At 43.1% G+C, this 23,946-nt stretch overlaps 2 long non-coding RNA genes across 12 annotated transcripts in view; one reads left to right on the top strand and one right to left on the bottom strand.

Annotated features, from left to right (window-relative positions):
• LOC135230104 (uncharacterized) overlaps positions 1–23,946 on the bottom strand; it is a 617,741-nt gene that overhangs the window by 27,984 nt on the left and 565,811 nt on the right. For 4 of the 11 annotated variants that reach the window (XR_010320742.1, XR_010320746.1, XR_010320744.1 and 1 more), the window contains one exon: positions 13,310–19,930. The exons of 2 other annotated variants lie outside the window; for them this stretch is intronic. This is a non-coding gene — a long non-coding RNA (uncharacterized LOC135230104). Of the gene's footprint in view, positions 1–11,084; positions 11,663–13,309; positions 19,931–23,946 lie in introns of those variants that run through there. 5 more of the 11 variants (XR_010320748.1, XR_010320750.1, XR_010320747.1 and 2 more) reach the window with 4 other exon arrangements.
• LOC135230107 (uncharacterized) overlaps positions 1–23,946 on the top strand; it is a 495,299-nt gene that overhangs the window by 97,179 nt on the left and 374,174 nt on the right. The window lies entirely within an intron of this gene.

Below are 23,946 nucleotides of genomic sequence, written 5' to 3'. Positions count from 1 at the left end.
GACTTCAGAATTCACCTCGCCTGAAAGCCCTCGCTTCCTCCGTCTCTGACCCTGTCCCTCGCAGGAGAGTCTGTCACTCTGAGAAGTACAAACAGGGCAGCCTGTGGTTGGAAATGCCTGTCCTGGAGGCTCTGCCCTTCCTTCCTTGCCCCTGAGGGCTTCCCTGTGCCACTTGGGGTCTCATCACCGAGGGAAGGACATACCCCTGGCACCTCCAGGGTTTCCCAGTTCCTAATACTTGCTGTTGTGGCTGAAACTTGGCCTTTTCTGCTCATTATCGAGTCTGGGCCTTGGGAAGACTGATCTCTGGGTCTTGGGAAGACTCATCTATGAGCCCAAGGATTTGGTCTTAGGGATCCCTGGGGCCTGTCCATCACCACCATCCTCTCATCAATTCTCCCTCTGTCCTGGGACCCCTCACTCCCCTTGGGGGCGCTGCTGTGGGAGACAGAATCCCCTGGGCACAATGACACTAATGATAGTAGTACCTTATAACAAAAATGTTTACTCTAAAAACACTATAACATGTCTTGGGATTTTATATTTGTAAATAGAAGATCATCCAATGTGCTCCCTCCCCCCTTTATTTGCAGAATGTTCAGTGAATTTGCTCCTTTGGAACATGGGAATGACCTCATTTTCTTGAACTTTTATAATATTTTGTGACTTCTCCAAAAGGAGTTTCCTATGAAAGTGATTTTCTTAGTAAATTTAAACACGCAAATGGGAGAAATTTTCACCTCTTTTTAAGGGAAGTCTTTCATAGAAGGAATTATACTTAAACGTTAGAGAATAATTTGTATATTTAGTTAAGACCCTGACAGGTATACCTCTTCCTTGTACCCTTCTTAACCAAGCCACAGTAATAGGTTAAAATTGTTTCCTCTTGAAAACAATTGAACAGTAGCCCCTTAAATGTCCTTATTAGATGAGTGACTTCAGAGTGATGCAGAAAACATATGTTTGGCCGAAAGCCTTGACGCCACAAACCTGAGAGGCTAAGACACAACCACCTCACCTGTGTTTGTCTAGGAGGGTTGTACGTGTCAACATAAGGTCTATCTATGTACATTTCTGAACATGAGGGAAGGATTCGAGACCTCAGGATGAAGAGAGAAAACAGACGGAGCCAGGTTGGGTGTGTGAGTGTGGTGTGGGGTGGAAAGTAGCGAAAGCTCTCAGAAGCAAGTTAGCGGCCAGGCAGAGGACCAAGGAGGAAACAGGAAACAGGGCTGGGGCGGTCCAGGGCAGCATGGGCAAGCAGCTGAAAAGATGGAGGAGGGCAGACACTGGCTGATGAAAGGGTGTACAATTAGGAACCACAGAAGCTCAGGTTCAGTTTGTTGTTGTCAGTTGCCATGAAGTCGATTCTGACTTGTGGCGACCCCATGTGTTTCAGGGTAGAACTGCTCCATTGGGTTTTCTTGACTGTAATCTTAAGAGAAGCAGATCGCCAGGACTTTTCCTCCCAGTACTCCTACTTTTAGGTGAGCTGTCGAGCACAAACTGCATCACCTAGGCACCTTTACCTCCTTGACCTATACTTTAAATTAAGTAGAGTAGGAATTTAAAATGCTATCTTGAAGTGAGGCTTTGCTGTGACTGGGTGTTAAGCCTTGGAAGAGGAGAAGGGGATTCCCTGGATCTAGGGGGATGGGGTCTTCCGCCCAAGCCCAGGCTGGGACAGCATAGTTCACAGTGGTACAGACACAGTGCTTCCTCACGCCACCCACTTTCATAAGCTCCTGAGAAATTTTACTTCTTTCGTTATTCCTGACATGACATATTAATTCAATCTTATTTGAAAATATGATACAAATGAATAACTGATCTCCCTAAACACCCTTCACCCCCGTCCCAGTTGCCCAGTGGCTTCCTCAACATAGGAGGTTCCCAAGCCTGAACAATTGAGTAGCTAGTCTGTGCCTACTCAGAAAGGCCCTTAGAGTTACAGTAGTGTTCTTTGGTTCACTCACTCATTCCTTTATTCATATCACTGTTTTGTTGTCTACTAAATGACAGCAAGTACTTTCTCTGGGAGAGCCACTTCATCTCCTCACTCAAAATCCATATCTTGTCTCCAAATCTTGTCTGGTGAAATCAGACTCTTTGCCACACACCTCCTGTCAATCAGGAAGAATTTTTCTCCCACCCCTACCTCGAGTCTTAGAGGTTTCTCCTTCCCATATTGCCATTTCATCCTGACTGGGTGAAGGTAAACCAAAAAAAAAAAAAAAAGGTCCCCCAAAGGATGTTCACCCCTCTGTTCCAAGCTCTCACGAGTTGGGAACTCCAACTGAGGAATCACTCTCTGTGAACTGGTAGCTTAAGTTGCTCTCCCACAGGAGACCTCAGATCGACAACCTCTCCAAAGAGCAGTTGGATCTGAGTGAGCACCAAGGCTTCCATAACACTTGTGTGACATCATTGCTGACATTGTTCAGTTTCGAGGGCCCAGTTTGAACCTAAACAAGACAAACATGGCAGCTTTTGGAGATGTTGGGAGGATTGGGGGAAACTTAATAATAAGTATGTAATAAAAATGAATTGAAAGTTTTCCCTGCCTTCAAAGAGGTTACCATTCTATTGGAAAGAGAAATGTGAGTTCAGGGAATGATAACGGAGTGTGATGGGCTGTGGTTTCTCCCAAACCTCTTATCTCTGAATTTTAGATGGCGGCTTACTAGCTTGGAAGACCCCAGATGCCATTCACCAAAACTGGATGCAGAACATTTTCTTAATAAACTTCCTTATGCCAATTACCTACACGTCCCCCGAATCCATGGTCCCCAGACCACCGCCCCTGCTCTCCTGTCCCTCAAAGTATTTGGTTGTGATCAGGAAACTTCTTAGCTTTTAGTTTAGTCCAGTTGTGCTGACTTCCCCCGTATTGTGTGTTGTCCTTCCCTTCACCTAAGATGATATTTGTCTACAGTTACTGTTAAAAAAACTGTCTTTGGAATTGGAATTGGGATTGCATTGTATCTGTAGATGGTTTTGGGTAGAACTGACATTTTCACAATGTTAGTGAATTTTCTTCTCCCTCACTCCCCACACTCTTAACCATCAAAGAATGTTTTCTTCTGCGTTTAAACTTTTTCATGAGTTCTTACAATAGTGGTCTCATACAGTATTTGTCGTTTTGCGACAGACTAATTTCACTCAGCATAATGCCTTCCAGATTCCACCCTCAGTCCCCTGTAGGCCCGAATGCTGCCGCCAGGTGGGCAGACGCTGCCTGATGGCCGCCAAGAAGAGGGAGGTGAGGGAGAGTGTGGGTCTGCAGGCACCTGGAGGAGCAGCTGGAGAAGCAGAGAGAGGAGCTAAAGAGGCTGAGGGACCAGCTGGAGAGGCTGCAGAGGCAGAAGTTCAGGCTACAGAGGGTGCAGGTGCAGCACTAAGGCCAGAGCGGGAAGCACCAGAAGACCCTCTAGCACCCCCGGACTAGGAGGAGCAGGGCCTTTGGGCTGGAAGTGTGGGCCCTTCAGGAGAGACCTCCATTCAGTTTTGTTTAACCCAGCTCCCCTGGAAGATCCCCACCCTCCTACCCCGAATACACAGAGAGCTCCAGCCCTAGGAGGATCTGGATGGAGGAAGCCCCAGATGGCTGACCGCAGACACCAGGTCCCCTCAGAGGCTCCACTGGCCCAGAAGAGGAGAGGACAGGCCTCACCTGGATGATGAGGTCTCAGAACTCTGAGGATGAGCATAGCATAAGTAGGGAAAGGGAAATGGGATTTCAGTGGGACTTGGGAGGCTGAGGGGTCCCTGCAAGGACAGCTCTAAGGGAGGTGTGACGGTCATGGGGTGTCACTGAGTTCTTTGCAGGAGAAGGAATCAGAGAAGCCGCAGACTGAGCGGAACCTGCCCGCAGGTGAGCAGTGAACATAAAGCCCTAAACCAAGGCCTCTGGGTCCCTTCCCAGCAGCCTGCAGGCAGAGAAAGAAGCAGGGCTTGGGAGGAGGACAGGAGGGCGGGGTGGAGAAAAAGGAGCTCACCCCGGTCATGTCTTCTGTCCTCACAGGGTGAATTTGGGTTTACGATTAGGATTAGGGGAGTGGAAGGGGGAGCTGGTGTAGCAAAATCCTCCTGGGTGTTTTCCATTTCTGGATAAGAGTTGATCCAGTGCTTGCAGGATATTTTCTGTATAGCATGTCCTAAGGTAAGGAGTAGAGCTTTGGAACTTTTTCCTCTCCTCTAAATCAAGCTATTCTTTCAGGTTTTCCACATGTTAATGAAACTTGCTAATATTTTTTCTTCTTTCTGTGGTCTAACCTGACATGTCCTGAGGTCAAAGAACTGAAGAAAAAGGTTGACTCAGATGAAAGAAGCAGAGGGCAGGCTTGTAAACCCAGAGAGAACAGCAAGAACACAGGTGATCAGAGGTGAGGGTGGGAAGGGGCAGATTCAGGCCCAGACTAAGTAGTGGACAGAAAAGCCCAAATCTCAGCCGTAGCTTCAGGTCCCAGGTCTGGACATGACAGGGGCGTAGCCATCTCCCTGGAAGATGAGACCTCTACTGTCACAGGGAAGCCTTCGGGACACAGGCAGGGAGGGCAGGACCTCCAGAATGAGCACCTCCAACCACAGGCTGTCCTGTGTGGATTTCTCAGAGTGACAGAGACAGCTCCTGCATGGAACAGCGTCAGAGGTAGAGGGCAGTGAAGGCTTTCAGGACAGGTGAATTCAGCAGTCTCCTAAGGATCCAAAAGGAAAATCAGAGATTCTCAGAGGTATCAGAGTGGGAGAGGTTGGCATTCCCAGGTTGGGGAGAGGCTGGTTGGGGAGGTACTGCTTTCTGAAATCTTTTCATCAAACTCTCTTCTATTCATCAACTATCTTCTCAGTTGATGTCATCTAAGCTCAGTCCTGAAAAGGGCCTAGAATGCACAAGGGTGGGTTATTCGGTGTGGCAAGGTGGGGAGGAGGTAGTGGCAGCATATCCGGGAAAGAGAATCTTCTAGAGGCACATGAGTTACCTAGTGAATTGCACATGGTGTCCATTCTCCTTCATTTAGCTGTGGACGTGTGTTTGCAAGAGGTGATTGACTTCCCCAAATTATTTCTGGTCATTTCTAGTTACAGACACCAGAAGAGCACATTGGCTCCAAGAACATGCAAGAAATCCACTGATTGTGATTATTACTGTCTGTGGTATGCTCTCCTTTCAGTGATTAAAACCTTTGTCTGTCATAGAGAATTTTCACCTATTTAAAAATATATGTCTATGTCATTTACTAATTTCCAAAGCTATGAAATTCTTTTTTATTACATGTCTAAAAATACAAATTTGTATAATGAAAAAGTTAACATGCAGAGTCCCACCCTCATATTTTGCTCCTGCTCCCCCAAGGTATCCAAAGTTAATAGACACGTGTATCCTTCCCTAGGTTTCTCTGCTGTGACATGTATACACAGTCACAGGTACACAAGTAGATCTGATGGGGTGTTTGCTTTTATGGAAACTTGGTCACACTCTACCCACATTGCTCTTGCCCCTTCTTTCCCTTGACATTCTATCTTGACTCTCTGTAAGTCATTAGATATAGCATTAACTATATTTTTATGTCTTCTAAGTTACACACATAAATTAAATAGATGATAACAATTTTAGTACACTTTATCTAGACTTAGACATGTTGTTAGGTGCTATCGAGTTGGCTCTGACTCACAGCGACCCTATGCACAACACAACAAAACACTGCCTGGTCCTGGGCAACCCTCATAATGGTTGCTATATTTGAGCCCACTGTTGTAGCCACTGTGTCAGTCAATCTCATTGAGGGTCTTCCTCTTATTCGCTGGACCTCTGCTTTACCAAGCATGGTGTCCTTCTCCAGGAACTGGTCCCTTCTGATAACATGTCTAAAGCCATCCTTGCTTCTAAGGAACATTCCGGCTTCTTTCAAGACAGATTTGTTTGTCTCATACATAACACTAGTGAAATGGAAACACGTTATCACCCATGCTTTTTCAGTCCACTCTTCCTGCATGTTCTAGCTTTCCACCCCCTGTTCTTTCCCACAAGTGAATCCAAGGTAATGCACTTCGACCATATGGTAAGTAGTCTATCTTATCCTTGCTTAAAAAAGCACACGCACACATACATGTACCATCATCTGTTCATTTATACACACACATACATGTAAACAGGTATTCAAATATGTTCAATTGTTATTGTTCTACCCAAATGTGCTCATTTTATATATACTTTTCTGCACCTTGATTTTTTCAGTAAACTTCCATAATACTTCACAGAGATTTCTCCTACTTAACTACTACAACTCTTTTTCATTCTAATGACTCCCTATGTTATTGATGATGTAGCTCTACCATATATTCTCTATCATTTCACCACCAATGGACAGTCAATGTTTTGTCAGCATCAATAATAAACATCCTTTGTATAGTACAGGATTCGCTTATGTGGAGTAGACTCCACAGAGTGAGATTTCCAGTTCAAAGAATGTTAAAAGTACAGAGCCATGGTCATGTCTTTCCCCTATAGGCTGTCCTAAAGCACCTTTCCAGCCATGTCTCAGGGCTTCCTTCTCCCCACAGCCCAGCCAGCTATAGATGGTGTCGATTTTTAAATTGTGCCAGTTTCACTGGGACTTTGATATTTTCTTATTTACCAGTGTTTTTGAGCAACTTGGACTATGTTTATTGGGCATGTGGATTTGCTGTGAACGATCTGTTTGAATTCACTGCTCATTTTTCAAGTGCTTAACTTTTATCCTTCTGTGTAAAATATAAACTGTTATTAATCCTGGTCATCTACATTTCACATAATTTTCCAAATCTATGATTTGTGTATCACATTTTTGCAAGCTTTGTCCCCCAGAACAATCAGTTGAGTCAGCACCATTTATTAAATAAATATGATTTTCACACCACCTTTTTTTTTTTTTTTATGAATAGTTACTGTGATTTCCTAGTAGGTTTTCTATTTCAGTTGTCTACCTGTCAGTTTGTATGCTATGTAATATTGATTTGTTCTGTTACTTGATGAGGTAGACACCTGTTACTATCCTGTTATTTCAGGTTTTTCTTGTCTATTCTTTGGTAATGCAGCCCTGGTGTTGCAGTGGTTAAGTGCTTGACTGCTAATTGAAAGAAAGGCTGCCAGGTCGCACCCACCCAGTGGCTCTGAGGGAGAAAGGCCTGGCGGTCCGCTCCCATAAAGATTACGGCCTATAAAGGCCTACTGGGCAGTCAGACGGGACGGCTGAGTCAAACATCTTGTCCAAGGCTCCAGCAACAACATTCTTTGTTATCTATTGTACTACTTGTAGCTTATGATTAATGTATACAATTAAAAAACAACTACCCGAATATTCTAATTGGAAATGCAATCCATTTATGTGTTAGTTTTGGGAACCTCCATTTGATTAACAAGGCTTCCCACTTGGAAATATGGCATATTTTTTTGCACATATTCAGGTTTTGTTTTATTTACGTTAATACATTAGTTTTCTTTATATATGTCCTTCGCTGCTCCGGTCAAAACAATGTTCCCCTAAATATTTTATAGTTTTGGACACAGTTTGCTACAGTCAAGTAATAGGCGAAAGAGAACGACCAGCCTTTCCCACCCTTGCTAATTTTAGTCTCTTATGTCCACATGGGACAGAAACCCTTGATTTTGATGTATTTGTCTTTTATTCGGGTATGCAATTATATCATTATTTTGAAAATCTGTTTTTATACTTATACCAGTTATTTAAATTTTCTAGTTTAACCCTTCACCTTAAAAGTATGTTGAGTCTTACCAAAATCTTTGTCTAGTTCCAAATTTATCAGCATGAATTGAATATTTTTCCATTTATCTCTCATCTGCTAAGTTTGGGGATAGTCTATTATGCCCCAATAGGTAACTAATACTCTGACCTGCTGACCGTTGTTGTAATCACACACAACTTGTTTCTGACAGTTAAGTACTTCTACCTGGCCTCTGTTGGGCTGGGATCCCATTACTTATATTGGTATGAGGTAGCCCAGCTCCCATGAACAATCTCAGCCAATAGAGAATTGTTGTCGTTTGTTGTTGTCGTTTGTTGCTGTCAAGTCATTTCCAACTGATGACAACCCCATGTGTGCAGCGTACAACTGCTTAATAGGGTTTCCAAGGCTGTGACCCTTTAGAAGGAGATCACCAGGCCTGTCTTCTGAGGCACCCCTCGGTGGGTTCAAACTGCCAACCTTTCAGCTGGTAGTTGAGCACTGAACTGTTTGTGGCACCCAGGGACCCCCTAGAGAAGACAGATATCAGTAAGTTCAGTGTTGTTGCTGCTCCCCTCATCTCTGCATTCCTTATTATTTTGATGAAATGCGTGTCCTTCAGGACTGCCAAGAAATGGTCTTATAGAAACTAACTCTGCCACGGCCACATATTGGAGACTTTTGCCTCATCTTCCCACATCTGACACAGCAGGTCTGGCATTTCTATTTCGTAGATAGTGGGCCATTGCCTTTTCCAAGCATCGAAGAACAATGCCACAGCTTACGAGACCCATTTCTAGAGCCCTTGCTATGGCGATAAATCCTTGTTAGGAGAGAGTTCCCCCATATCAACAAACTGTCCTTGACCCAACTTTATATTAAACTCCCCTTGACTCAGCACCTTCAGCACCCATCCTCAGCACACCCCCGTCCTGCTCACACAAGGCAGCCAGATCTTGCAGCTCCTTCAGTGTACAGTCCCTCCCCCCCTTACCACAACCAACACTTCCCCCAGTGGCTATACTGGTATGTGACAACTAAGTATCTGGACAAATGCATGGGCCGCTATCTCAGGACTCTGCAAAGGAAGTGGTTGGCAGTGGTAGGAAACCAGAACATAAAGTATAAACATTCCAGAGGCTGAAATTAAATGAGTCCAAATCATGTAACTGCATACCAGCTGTGCACAGAAACAGCTCCAAGAGAAGCACTCTCTCATATCAAATGGGATAGAGGGTCCATAAAGGAGAGAGGTGGGCAAGTCGGCAGGTGGGAAGAAACTTAAAACTCTGGAAGAACAGATTCCTTCTCTCTGACCAGAGTATGTAAGGGCCCAAGAGTGTGGAGGAAGCTCCATTACGTTTTCTCTCTCCCTGTCCGCTGTTGGCATTTAGTCAGTTCTGCCTCAAAGGGTGTGACTTTTCGAAAGCAGATCACCAGGCTAGTCTTCTGAGACGCTTCTTGACAGACTCATGCTGCCAACCTTTGGGCCGGTTGTGGAGTATTTTGGCCCCATAGGCAGAACCAGTCGCTTATGTGCACGACAGAATGAGGAGATTAAAGCCACAGGATTCCTACCAGTGGGCCAAGAAAGCACTCCTTCAGAGCTCAGAGAGCATCAGAGAAATAGAGAGAGGAAGCGGCACAAGAAAGAGATTCTTCAAACTTGCTATGAACTCCTGGTTCACCACCCATCCCCCCAGATGCATATGCCTTGCCCTGACCCTAAGAAGCACTATCAAATCCTTTAAGAGCCTCACTAGGGGTTACAACGCCATCAAGATTCCAGTCTGGGTGGCACTCATGTAGATTAGACCCGAGTATCACCGCAAAGGCTTCAAAAATTGAACAAAGATGTGAGCCACAGAATACAAAAACAGGACAGAACTTGCAGCATGAACATATCTGGGTCAATTGAATGCTAAAAAAAACAAAATTAACATTTTGTTTTTCCATAACATTTAAGCAAGACTTAAGTTTTGAAATCTTAAGACACGTATTTTAAAATGCTATTCTAATCATGCTCCAAGAAATATCAGGGACATTTTTTAAATACGTGGAAAGATAGTGGCTATTTGCAAATGAAAATTTTACATGCTAAAAATGCAATGCTAGCAATGAAAAATTCATTTGATAGTTTCAAAAGCAGAATGGTGATGACAGAGAAAAAAACTGAGTTGGAAGTAGATCAATAGAAAATATTTATTCTGAAAACAGAGAAAAAATACAGAAAAAGATGAGCAGAGCCTCAAAAACTAGACCAAAACCCTATTTCTTTATTGGAACTCCAGAAGACATGGAGAAAATGTGTGGTGCAGAAAAAAGTATTAGGAGAAATACTAACACTTTCCAAATTTGGTGAAAGACATGAACTTACAGATTCAAGAAGCTCAGCAAACCCCAATGAGTTAAATTTAAGGAATTATATACCGCAATAACATATTATTATGAAAATATTTTAAGCACACTATACGAATTCTTTTACAGTGACATGTAAAAAAGAAAACGGCGTACTGTGCTTATGACAATACCTGGGAGGGGGAAAATGCAGTTGACAAAAAAAGAAAAAATATATATAAAACATGCATTATTTGCATAAAAATATGATATATCATAATCAATGGCAGAATAACAAAGACCAAGAAAATACTCAGGAAGAAGTTAGACAGAAAACAACACATTTCAAATGGGAAAAATAATTCAAATAACTCTATAGTCATTATCAGAAGCCATGGAAGCCAAAAGATTGTGAAACAACATTTTTTCAACACAAAGAGGGAAATATTAATCTATATAGATATATAATTCTATACCCAGTCATACCTTTGGGAGTAAAGCAAAAGTAATGCCATTCTCAGGGGATGGAAAACTGAGAGAATTCATCACCACCAGACTTCTGCTAAATGAAACACTGAGAAAAGTGGTTCAGGTGGTAGACTTGGAATTTCATTCATATTTCAGGAAAGCAGAAAACGTGGGAACTATGTGGATAAATATACTATGTCAACACTGTAGTCACTGCACAACATGGCACTGGACATGCCTCTTTGGAAAGGTTTTCCAGTCTCTTGGAAATGCTTGGGAATACACTCTTGGTGGCAAATCATTATTAGAGAAAGGAATTAATTTTGACAATATCTGAGAGCTGGCTGTATTCAAGTCTGGTGAATAAACTGGAAAATAAATTTTTGGACCCAAAATAAGTCGTGGAAACAAAAAAATGAGTCTCAATTCCCATGTGGCCATGAGCCAGCTCTGAAGGCCTTCCCCAGAGAGGCATTTCAAGCACATCGGGAGCAATGTCTTCCTGTTGTTTTTGCTAGGTGCCATCGAGGGGATTTCTGAGTCACTGTGGCCTGGTGTGAAAGGAGAATTGTCCCCATAGGGTTTACTGGTGTGTAATCTTAACGGGAGCAGGCTGCCAGATCTTTATTCCTTAGAGCCTCTGGGTAGGTTCAAACAATTAACATTTCGGTTAGCAGCCGAGCACTTAACTTTTGTACCACCAGGGCTCCTTGGAGCAATATCAGTACCACAGAAGTTGGTATGAACCTTCCCATGGACCTTCTCTGAGAGATAATCCCTTGCTTAAGAACCAACTTTAGTTTTCATATATACTCATTCTGCATCAAGTCTAGGTAAGAATTAGAGTGCATCCTTGAGAGGACAATATTTTATATGTGGTCATCAACAAAATATGCCTCAAGGGCAAAGTTTAAGAATAAACCAAGGGATTTCCCATCAGTCCTTGGGACCTGAGAGGGTCTTCAGGAGGATTTTCTGAGACTCATGGAAAAGGAAGTAGTAGATGCTGCCTTCTTTTTACCACTTCCCTCCCAAACAAACAGGAACCACTGCTAAGATGTCAGGTGTCAAACCCAAACTCCTCTTCGCATCCTCTATGAAACTTGTATAGTAAGACCAGGAACCAGGTGTTCAGCTGTGTGAAGAGAAAAGAAAAAATTTTTTTTTTTTTTTAGTATTTCCCATCTTCCAAAGTTTCGAGTTCCAGTGGAATCCTGTTATAAGTCACTAGATCAGCCCAGGACCTGGAAGACTGAAATTCCTGGTGCTCTGACAAGTGGGAGGGGTGGGGGGGGGCACTGGGCAGAGCCTCCTTGACATCACTTGCCCCAAGAGGCTCTGGAGGCTGCTTCATGTTAAAAGTCAAAGGCCCTTCCGGCCCAGCAGAATAAGAGCAGGGAAATACTTTCTCCATTGAAAGAAGAGATGGGCTCAGGAGCTGCAGGTGTGAGACCATTCAGCTTTTTGGCTTCAGGGCATCCCGGCCGGCCCCAGTTCACCTTTACAACTGGGCCTTTATAGCCTCTCCACTTCTCTCTCCCTCCCAGCTTTCTCCCAGCACCATGGGCTGTGGCTTCTGCTAGTTTCAGTGTTTCAGTAGCACCTCACCCCACTCAGAGGAGGCAGGTTTGCAGGGTGGGGGGCACAAACCCATAGTGCCGCTTAGGTGTCCTTCAACAAAAACTCTCTGGAGGGGACAAGTTGGCCTGACTGATCCTGAGACCCAGACAGAGGGAAACCCAGGGGGAGGGTCATTGGTTGAGGAAGTGTCAGCACCCTCAGGGTCATGTCCCTGGGGTCATGCCCAATTGCAGGAAAAAGGAATTAGCTCTGCAGCTTGGTGTGTTGACCATCCAGTATGAAGGCCCCGGAAGCCTCTGGAGAATTCTCAGAATTTAGTCTAGTCCAGCACTGGGGAAATCCTTACTGAATGAGAGCAGCCATATTCCTGGGGATCTTTATTCTAAAACTCTCAAAGCAGTTGATACAGTCTTAGGAGGTGGGAGATAAGAAAGCTTGGGGCCACAGAGGGACTGTGGCAAAAGAGGGAGGTTCCTATCACTCCCTCTGGGGTCTTGTTCAGGATTTTTTTTTTTTTTTTTAATGCAACTTGGGCTCCAAACAGGCATTTATCGCTGAAGTTGTATTTATGATCCTTAACTCAAATCTGGAGTTTTGAGCTTATTTTGATGATTTCTTCTTTAGTCTATGGAGAAAGGAGTCTACTATAAGCCAGTGGTGAAAGTGCAGGAAATAAAGTCCCTAGTCCTGACCGGGGTCGGCTCTGCTGCACCCCAAACTAGGGGTGACCTCCCTGGGGAGCCCTTCTGAGGGAGAAAGGGGGTGCAGTGTGTGTACCTACAGTGTGGCCTCTGGGGCTTTGCCTTCTCCTCCCAGAAGTGCAACCTCGGGCCTCCACGTGCGGACCCAGAGTTAGAGGGTGACCTCAACTCTCCCACCTTTCCTGGGTCATCCTCTGGACCCAAGTCCCCATATGCCTCCTCTGCCCTCCTATCCCAGCATAAGCGCTGTGATCAGGCTCAGGTGCGTGCACTGGGTCTCGCTCTCTGTGACCTCAGGCTTCCCCTATTCTGGTGCGACCTGTGAGCCTGGTGGGTCTGAGTTCAGGGCAGGGCTGGGTGGGCTGGGACTGTCGCAAAAGGCTCCTGAAGCCAGCTTCATCCTGCTGCCCGCGAGCTTGCGGTGGGGCAGCCCTGGGCATCGCGCATCCCCCAGGGCGCCCCTCTCTGTGCAGCCCTGCCCCGCCCCCACCCCCCAACCACCCACCCTCCGCCTCAGGCCTCCTAGTTCTAGAGGCGCCTTTTCTTGATGCCCAGATGCAACTGGGCACCGCACCGCCCCGCAGAGTCAATCCAGCTAATGACCTCAACCTGAAATGCACAACTTTAAAACTGCTAGATAGGTGGGAAATGAAAAAAAAAAAGTAAATGTGAAACACTTAAAAAGAACAATTACAAAGGTGTCACATTATGTGGGACTGACTGTATTCTCACATCATAGACTCAAAGGAGGCTTGGTTGTATGTTTCTTTGCAAATAAGTCTTAGATAAGGGAACTGGTACCAGGAGTAGATACGCAGCGTGACTTCCGGAAAATGGAAAATCTGGGATTGATTAATTGGCCTGGATGAGGCTGAAAACAGTGATAACCGCGTAATATTTAATGATGACATCCCAGCAGTCTACAACATGCAGTGAAAATTTTTCTAAGTAAATTGGCACCAGAAATGGCCTTTAATCACTATACAAAATGGGTCAGTAGTTCAAGATCTCCCTAAGAAGAAGGAATCAACTCGATGGCCAAATGGTTTCAGGTTTGGGAGACCACTTTCAGGCAAGTTCCAGCAAACATGCAAAAAACAGATCATCTTAATCTTGTACATAGTCACCAAAGAAGAGAAAAATATGAGATGCTCTCCAACTTGATCCCTAAGGCTACTTTAATATTGATACCGAATTAGAAAAGAAAGGTATAAGTAATTGAGATGCAAAACCCTACATAAAATGCTGGCAAAGAACTCCAGACAAGTGTAAACCATGTAATACGCCACGATCAAGGGGGTTTATTGTCAGCATGCAATCGAGTGAACATTAAACATTTAATAACTTAATCCACCACATGTGTAGGTTAAGGAAGAAAAGATAAGGCTCACATAAAGAGATGGCGAAAAGTAGTGATAAAATCCAATCACACTGAGACATAAGAACTCTGAGCAAACTAGGAACAAAAAAAGGAGTTCCCAAACTTGGAAAACTACAACTAGCATGATAGTTCATGGCGAAATGTGGGACATTCTCTTTAAAATTAATTAGCAATAAAACAAGGATGCTTTCTCTTATTATTTCTATGAAATATTTAACAATGGAGGTCGAAGCTAGAACGAAATGACAAGAAAAAGTATAACTGTTATTATTCATAGATTATACGAATGTCTTCACAGGAAATTTTTAAAAGCCATAGAAAACATTAGAATTAATACTAGTTAATCATAAATACAAAGTAAAAAATAAAGTGAATTTCTATGCCTCAGCATCAAGCCGGCTCTTTTGTAGCTTAGTGAAAGCAGAGGACACTGATAGGGAAACAGCAGGATCCAGGTGGGCTAGACAAGGAGGGGAGAGCACTATTTTACCCTAGGCTGGATTTATAAGCACAGATATGTGTGTTAGTTACCTAGTGCCGCCATAAGAAAAAAATAACACAACTGAGTGGCTTTAAAGAACAGAAATTTATTTTCTTACAGTTCAGGAGAGGCTCGAAGTCTGAATTCAGGGCACGGCTCATGTCTACTTCAGCTTCTAGCAGCTTCCAGCCACCCTTTGTGTTCCTGGCCTTGTAGATGCATCTGCTCCTGTCTGTGTCTATTCTGCTGTTTTTATAACTCAGAAGGGACTAGGTCTAGGACCCACCCTACACTGGTATGGCCTTATTAACATAATTTTAAAAATCCCCTATTTCTAAATTAGGTCACATTTACAGGTACAGTGGTTAGGATTTCAACATACCTTTTGGGGTTATACAATTCAGTCCATAATAGTGCCCTCACCAGACATTCTGGACTGAGAGTCCAAGCATGAGCTGCTGAGAGTGGTTCTGTTTTTTTTTCTATATTAGTTGACTGTAACTTGTATCAATGGTCACCCATATGAACTTTGGAGCAACTTATTATGAAGGACCTGGTCAACCTTTTTAACCATGTCCATTATGTGGAAAAACACACAGACTCCCATCACTGTAGCCTTGAGAAATTGATACGGGTGGAATGGGTTTGGGACCAAGACTTGCTTCATGGCCTTGATAACATGGCATAGCTGTCAGACGTCCACGTGGAGATGTCAGGTAATAATACTAACAGCTAACACTTACTGAGCACATGCACTGGTGTCAGGGGCTCTTGTAAAAGCTTCTCCTTAAGAGTTTTGCTCTGCATGATAGTCCTATGAGGAATGTGCCATTATAATGCCCATTTTACAAAAGAGGTCGATACAGAGAGTTAGGCTGACATTTGAATATACGAGTCTGCACCCAGGAGGAATTTGACTAGAGCTACAAAGCTGGCATCTTTAGCTACAGATAGACAGCAGTGGACTCACTGAGTCATCCTAGACAGAGGGTGTCAATAGAGAGAACTAAGCACCGAGCCCTAGGGCACCCTGACGCCTACAAGCTGGCCAGGTGAACCACAGCCAACAAAGCTCTCTGAAGGCCAGTGTGGTTCCTGGAAGGTGGCCTGTCCTTTCTCTAGGCCGAATTTCCCCACTGCCCCTCCCACCCGCACTGGCTTGTCCCCTTCATAATGGCAGGGACAGTGTGTAACTTTCACCACTGCCCAAGATCCCAAGGTTACAATAACATTGGTATGGAAAGCAGAATGATGGAGTCAGGAAGCCTGGTGGTCACATGCAGCCAGCTGGAAAGAGAAAAGAGCAAATAAACAAGGGGAGAAGACCGTGAGCCAGAGGAGTGGGAGAAATGAAATATTTCCCAAGTGCCAAGTAAGGCTGGGCGACTGCTAGTGGCATGTAGTTCCTCATTTAAGCTTCAGAGGGACACAATGGGTGGAATAGACATTGTTACCACTTTCATCATGCAAACGCTTTATTATCTTTGATTTTAACAGTCACATGTTAACAAACCAGAAAACTGAGAAAAGTATAATAAAAGAATACATCTCATCAATTGCAGACTATAATGTTGCCTCAGAAGCTGCTCATTTTTGTTGCTGCTGTAAATATTGCACACAACCTTTGCCAAGTGAACAAGTTGTACAGGTGTACAAGCTATTGACAGCAATTACATTAATCAGCTGTGCAAACTTACCCTTATCAATGGGATTTTTCCACCACCATAAACTGAAACTCCGTGCTCTGTATGCAATAACACTGCTTTATTTCCTCCCTCCTGCCCCGTTAACCCCTAATAAACTTTCGTTACTATACATTTGCCTGTTCTTATAAAAGGCAGGTTTCTGAATCTGAAAGCTCTTGACAAGCCACAAGGGTGAATTCGTATGGTAGCAGAAGTTATTTGCAATACCTATGTCCTACTATGGACTTGGTTCTAGAATATATAAAGAACCGTTTATAAAGCAAAAACAAAAAAAAAGTCCAATAGATGAGGAAATACTTGAAAAGATTTCTGTATGGCCAACATACATTCATTAGTTATCAGAGAAACTCTTAACAAAATGTCACAATGTGATACTATCCCCCACACACCAGAATGGCTAAAATGAAAAAGATGGAAAATACCAACTACTAGGTAGAGCATGGAGCAAAGGGATCTCTAATTTACTGCTAGTGAAAGTGTAATTTGGTACAACCACTTTAAAAATGCTTTGGCCATATCTACTAAAGCTGTGAACACACATGTATCCTACGACCCAGCAATTCTACTTCTAGATACATACCCAATAGAAATGGGTAGATATGTTCAACAAAGCACATACTTCTAAGGAATGAACACTCTCATTCTGAAAGCCTAACTTTTTAAATTTTTCTTTAGATGAAGGTTTACAGAACAAACTAGCTTCTTACTAAACAGCTAGTACATATATTGTTTTATAACAACGGTTACCAACCCCATGACATGTCGACACTCTCTCTTCTTCAACTTAGGTTCCCTATTACCAGCTTTCCTGTCCTCTTCTACCTTCTAGTCCTTGTTCCTGGGCTAGTATGCTGCTGGAGCCTCATTTCGTTTTATGGGCCTGTCTAATCTTTGGCTGAAGGGTGAACCTCATGAGCGACTTCATTATTGACCTCAAAGGATATCTGGGGTCCATACACTCAGGGTTTCTCCAATCCCTGTCAAGTCAGTAAGTCTGGTGTTTTTTTTGTGAGTTAGAAGATTGTTCTACATTTTTCTCCAGTTCTGTCCTGAATGCTTCACATTCAAAGCATTATTCTCTGTCTGTTCTAAGGTGATGGCCATATATAATATGTTTATATAGAAAAGTCTAGAGCTTTCTCTGAAATTCAAGAGCAAATCTCTAGAGGCTCATGTGCTTATAGCTTCTGTTCCCTCTGGAGCTACTGCTTCTGTCTGTCCTTCTGCTGGGCTGCACCACATGGAACCAGTTATAAAATTCAACCTCATCTTATAAATTCACAGGAGTCCTACTCACACAAAATTTTTATTGGCTATGACAACAGGTGTGTAGAAAAGGAATAGAAGGGATTTCTATTGCAGCAAAGCAAAATCTTAAAATGAAATGGCTGGGAATGGCGGGCCTCCTTCTGTAAAAATGCTTTTCTATATGGAATATGGGAAAATGCAGTTAAGATATGGCTTATGCAAAAAGGCAAAAAGGAATGTTTGCAGCAATTTGGTAATCATTTAGATCACCTGTAAAAATATTTTCATCCTTTTTCTCATAGCTTGCAGGAAAAAAAATTCCAAAAGGATCACATACTTAAAAGTAAAATATGCCACCATAAAAATTTCAGAAGAAACTATGAGAGATTTTGTTTTGCTTTTTATTGGTAAAAGAGAAAGATTTTCTAAAAATCCCAAAGCTGTGAAGGCTAAAACTGGTAAGATATAGATACAGATCTTTGGCATAGCAAAAACTATATGAAGAAAGCAAAAATACAGGCAAAAAGCTGAAAAAAAAAATTGCAGGCTAAGGATTTGACTAGACATTTCTCCAAAGAAGATATAGAAATGGTCAATAATCACATGAAAAGAAGCTCAACCTCATTAGTCATTAGGGAAATGCGAATCAAAACCAAAACGCACTATTATTTCAAAACCACTAAGATGGCTCAAATCAATAGGATGGACAACATATGTGGTGAGGATGTGGAGAAACTGGAACCCTCATACATTGCTGGTGGACATGTGACACGATCCAATCAGTTTGGAAAACAGTTAAGTACTTGCTCAGAAAGTTAAACATAGAGTTACCATGCATAGCAATTCCACTCCTAGGTATGTACCCAGGAGAGCTGAAGCATGTTCACATAACAACTTACAAAAGAATTTTCATAGCAGCATTATTCATAAATACCCAAAATATGGAGAGAATCCAAATGTCATGAACTGATAGACAAGCTGTGGTATATTCGTAGACTGGAATATTAGTCATTAAAATACATGCAACAATATGGACAAACTTTGAGAACGTTATGCTAAGTGAAAGAAGCCAAACAGAAATGACCGCATGGTGCGTGACTCCATTTATATGAGATGTCCAGAACAGACAAACCAACACAGACAGAAAGTAGATTAGTGGTTGCTACGTCTTGGACGAAAGGAATAATGAGGATGACTACTAATATGTAGGGCATTTATTTACAGGGCACTGAAAATATCGTGAAGCTAGACAGTGGTGATTGTTGCACAACTCTGTCCATATACTAACAACCACAGAATTGTGCACATTTCAAAGGGCAATGTTATGGCGGGTGAATTATCTCTCAATAGAAATATTTCTGACTCCTAAAAGACTAACTTTTCAATTCAATATATAGAACTTATAAATCAGTAGGGGAAAAACAACCCAACTTTACCATGTCTCTTTCCAACCAAAGTGAAGGGGGTACATTCAGTTAGTACACTTTATTTTTGTCTCTCTCTTCATTATAGAAGTTCTGTTCTCATTTTATATAACTTTAAGTTATACAAGTACTAGTCTCCATTCCCTTATCCCTGTTTTCACTATTGTAACTACATAAAGAGAGCAGTACCATGGTTTTTATAAAAACCCACCCACTCATTCATTCACTCAAATCAGTTTTGAGTGCTTCTTAGGTGCTAGGAACCAGGATACTCTTGCAACACAGCAGAGAAGCTCCTGCCTGCACGGGCCTTCTATTTGTGTGGAGCAGTCAGATGATAAACCAGCCAAACAGCATGGAATGTTACCTAACATCAGGGAGGAGGCGTGTGATTTTGGAGGTGTCCCAAGCTGTGTCTCTCTCGTGAAGAGTTCTCTCTTTCCTCTAAACCCAGTGAAAAGTACACACTTCGAAGGCACTGTGGGGTCGATAAGTGTGAAAAAGAGATTTCATTTCAGTTTCATTGTGTTGGTTTCACCTGCTACTCTGTCAGCATTTTTTTAAACATTATTCTGCAGCTAATATCAACCCCTCTCCAAAAAAAACACTCTTGCCATGCAGTTGATTCCGACTCACAGCGACCCTATAGGACAGGGTAGGGCTTCCAAGGAGTGGCTCATCTTAGGACACAAATAACTCCTGCTTATGAGAATCCGAAAGCTGTTCAGTGTGGATGTGTGAGGGACTCAGCAACACTTACGGTAATTTCCCAGTAGGTGGGCTGCAATAGTGTGAGCATCAGGAGTAACGAACCCCATGTGCACTTTGCATCCTTCCACAGATTATGACACAACAAACATTCCCTCCTCATCGTCCTGCATCTTGTAAGAGAACAGAGGGAACCGTTAGGCAGGACCCTTTGAAAACGCAGGGCAAGAAATTTTATTGAAACATTAAATTCAACATAAAATCTTTCTGCATTTTCTTTCCTTCCCTACCTCATTTCAGAGAGGTAGTTGGACTCACAGAGTTGAATCCCTGAAGCCTGGAGACTCTGAAGAGTCTATGGTAAAAGCCTCAGCTCACTGGATTAATCACAGTGAGTGAACTGGAACCCAGGGGAAGAGTGGGAGTCAGACAGCAGAGTCCTAGACATTAGGAAGGGGTGAGGTCTGCTTCTTGATAAAGCCCTGGGGTAAGTGGCAGCACCTCAAAGGGTGATGCAGGCACGTAAGTAGACAGACTCCCTTATGGCGTTCCCAGCCCTGCCAACGTTCTCATGCTCCAGCTGGGAAAGGAAGCTGCAGAGGCAATGCTTCTAGAGAGATCACCCACATAGACTGGGGCAATGAGTGTGTTAAAGCTCTTCTCCAAACCTTGGTCCTTCATTAGACTCCAGGAATTACTGCATATCTGGGTGAGGGGCACCCTAAAAATAAACCAACACGGAAAAAAAAAACAAAGCCCTAAAAATAAGTAAGGTTAAAATTTCACCGCAATTTTGTAAGCCAAGAGCTCTGAGTTGGAATTCAGTTGATTGAAAGAAATATCATGTTTTCTTGCACACATGAATTTGTGCAGATTCACAGTTACGGTTCATATTATTCATTCATCCATGGAGCCACCAAAGATTTACTATACAATAGCTACATGTGAGACCCTATGGCAGTTGCTCTTGATGATGAAATGACTCAGAGAATTTCCCTCAATGCCTGGTGAGAGAAACAGCCAAGTTAACAGTTGTATCAGTCATGTATTGCTCTGTAACAAATGACCCCAAATTGTCGTGTCTTAAAAGAGCAACAATTTACCAGCTCACAATCTTTCAAGTTGTCAGTTTGGAGCTCTTCTGATCTGGGTCAGCGTCAGTGGCTCACAACACGGCTTCCTCATGTGTCTACAATTTGCTTCCAGGTAGCTGGGAGCCAGTTCATAACATCAAGTCAGTGAAACCACTAGATCCTCCCTCCATTGGTCTTCCATCATCTAGCAGGCTAGCCTGAGGATGTTCCCATGAGTTCTCAGGGTTTAAGAGCAACAAAAGGGAAGTCTCAATGTAAAGTCTTCCAACTCTCTCATTTTATCAGGTTTTCTACCATCCCAATGTCCAAAACAATAATGTCAGCCCCAACTAAGGGATGGAGAAAGACTCCTACTGCTAATGAAAGGCGCTCCAGAGTCTCATAGAAGGCATGGGCACAGAGAGAGGATAAATGTGTAGACATTTCTTACATCAACCACAACAGGTAAATGCAATTGTGTTTTATACTGTGGTAAAGGGTTTTGCAGGTACAATGGAGTAGGGAGCAAGAAGTGAACAAATCTACCAGGAGGATATTTAGGGAAGAGCACAACCAGGAACTGATGCCTCAACCAAGTTGGGAATATGATTGGATAGTTAAGGGGTGAAAAAAGGCCCGGGTCCAGGAAGCCCCATGTCTTCTCCAGAGAGAAGTCTGAGGAGACAGGCTGAAGCCACTGAGGCGTTTGGTACATTTGTGACCAGATGCAGATCATCTTTTGTTCTACTGTTTTCCAACCACTCGTCCCTATTTATAGTTTGGAGTCATACAAGAGTAGACCCTAGCATTTCCCTGTTGAAACTGTTATTTTCCTCTGAGAAGTCATCACCACCCCAACGTTCTTAATTGCTTCCTCAAATGCTGCTTCCATTTACCAGCTCCTTTTCTATATGGGCTCCAGAGTGAAAGCAGAGCCTGGAAGATGCAGAGGTCATGGACTTTCCCCAAGTCAACTCCTAAACCTCCCATTCTGGCTGACCACAAATTCCTGAGTCTTAGCATTTTATGGTGAGCTCATAAGCCCAATCTGTTCCAATGGGGTCAGTTCTCTTAACCACCATGCTTCACCAGAGAGTAGGCCATAAGATGGGATGGGAGAGAAAATCTTCTAGTCACGGGGAAGAGCCTGTGTGAAGCCTCAGAGGCTAAGGAGACCTGAGAGGTGTTCAGAGTGGACATTGTATGACCAGGGCTGGAGAGACATGATTCCAAGAGAGTCAAATGAGAAGTTTTGGGCAAATCAACTCCTGATCACACTGTAACGATTCCCTGTACTCTCTCTCTCCCCACCAAGGGATAGTAACGACATGGAGTGCAGAGAAAAGTTGCAATTCCTTTTTTATATCTAAGCCCCCTTTTCCCAGTCTGGGACTGGCAGTATTCAAGCTCCTACTTGAACTGTTTCATATTTTTGTTTTTGCTGTGTTTCTATTTAAAGCGGGCCCATGGAACTAAGCAATGTCAGGAATGATGTCACACAGGGTTATGGAAGTTCACGCTGATCTCACCTACTCTTTTGGAGAGGGTGTCGATCTGAGGTCCTGTGGGAGAGCATCTGAAACTACTCTATCACGGAAATTCCGGACTAAACCGGGGTCCCCAAGTCACCAAACGGTCATGCATCGTGAAGAACTGGGAAAAGGGATAAAGATCCTTCAGAACATCATTATGATTGAACTTCTTCACCCAGAGAGGAGGAAACAGTGATACAGAAGGAAGAGGCCTTTCTCTAAGACTCTAGATAAGGGTGAGAGGAAAAATTGTCCCAGACTGATGTGTGTTATGGAACAAAGGGTCTGGTTTCCACCAGAAAAGAGAGCCATGATAGGACAAGATGAAGGAATTGGGAATGGATAAGGTCATAAGAAGGAGCGTCCTGAGAAAGCATTTCCTGTCATTTGGTGGGCAATTAACCAAATTCTTATATCAATAAGAAATGTAGGAATAAGTGAGGGATCAAGCTACAGAATTCATTGGGAGTTCGAGAGCTTTCCAGGCACTCTGTTGTTTAGGATCTGTACCTGGTGGAAAGGAAGGAAGCCAGTGGCCAACTAGGGCAGAGAGTATAGGATGGGGGAAAGGGTGGTTAGAGAGAAGCGTACTTATTATATTTTCTAATGACATGATATTAATGTACTATGTGAAGAATTAAGAAAATATTTCAGGAGGTTCTGGGAGTGAGAAGTTGAAGGAGCCCAGAGCCCACATCATTGAGGGCAGAAGATGGCTTGCAGACTCCTCCCCTAGATTCAGGAACTCCCCTTCTCCTCCTATGTCTTCTCCCCACATCTCCCGAAGGGCCTAAAAAAACTCTCACAGCAAAGAGAGCTATAGGATAGAATTTTTTTACATTCCTACTTTTCTTAACCTGAATTTTGTCTAGGATCTTTAATTTGCCACTCCTTTCAGGGCAGTTTTGTTGCCCTCTCCACTACCATTATTTTTGCTACCCCCCACCACTACTGTAGTGCTGCCCTCCACTGGCCCTATTTCCTTTTGCTTCCTAGGTTTCTAACTGGCCTCTAAAACCCTCTTGAGAGATCCCCTGCTGCAACTTCTGTCACGGAGTTTGCACTCCACTCCCAAGATGCTTCCATCTCTTTCTTCCTTAACTCGCCAATCCTACCTTCATACTCAGGAAAATACAGACCCTTATGTTCACATATACAACCCACCCACACACACAGTTGATGTGGTTGTGTCTTGGCTACTGAGATTTGTACCATCGGACTCTCAAATATGGACATCTCTTTCTGCCTCACACTGAAAGAGTATTTCCCATAATGACATGGTGAGAGCTTTCTGTTCAGGGAAAGGCAATCTTAAAGGAGAAGCTTTAAATTATACATAAATATACAAATTTTGCTCTAAGTATAATTCTTTGAATAAAAGGTCTTCCCTTAATGGCCACATAAACCAGAGACGCCATCAGCCTAAAACCAGAAGAACTAGGTGGTGTGCAGCTACAGTCAATAACTGCCCTGACAGAGGATACTTGCAAGTTATAAAAATGATGGTACCCTCTAATACAGCCCTTATACTGAAAGAAAAGACCAATATGAATGTCAGAGATACTCTGAAACTTGCTCTTGAAC

This window comes from Loxodonta africana, unplaced genomic scaffold (assembly GCF_030014295.1).
Source record: "Loxodonta africana isolate mLoxAfr1 unplaced genomic scaffold, mLoxAfr1.hap2 scaffold_76, whole genome shotgun sequence".
NCBI lineage: Eukaryota > Metazoa > Chordata > Mammalia > Proboscidea > Elephantidae > Loxodonta > Loxodonta africana.
This window is presented reverse-complemented; position numbering and strand designations above follow the sequence as displayed.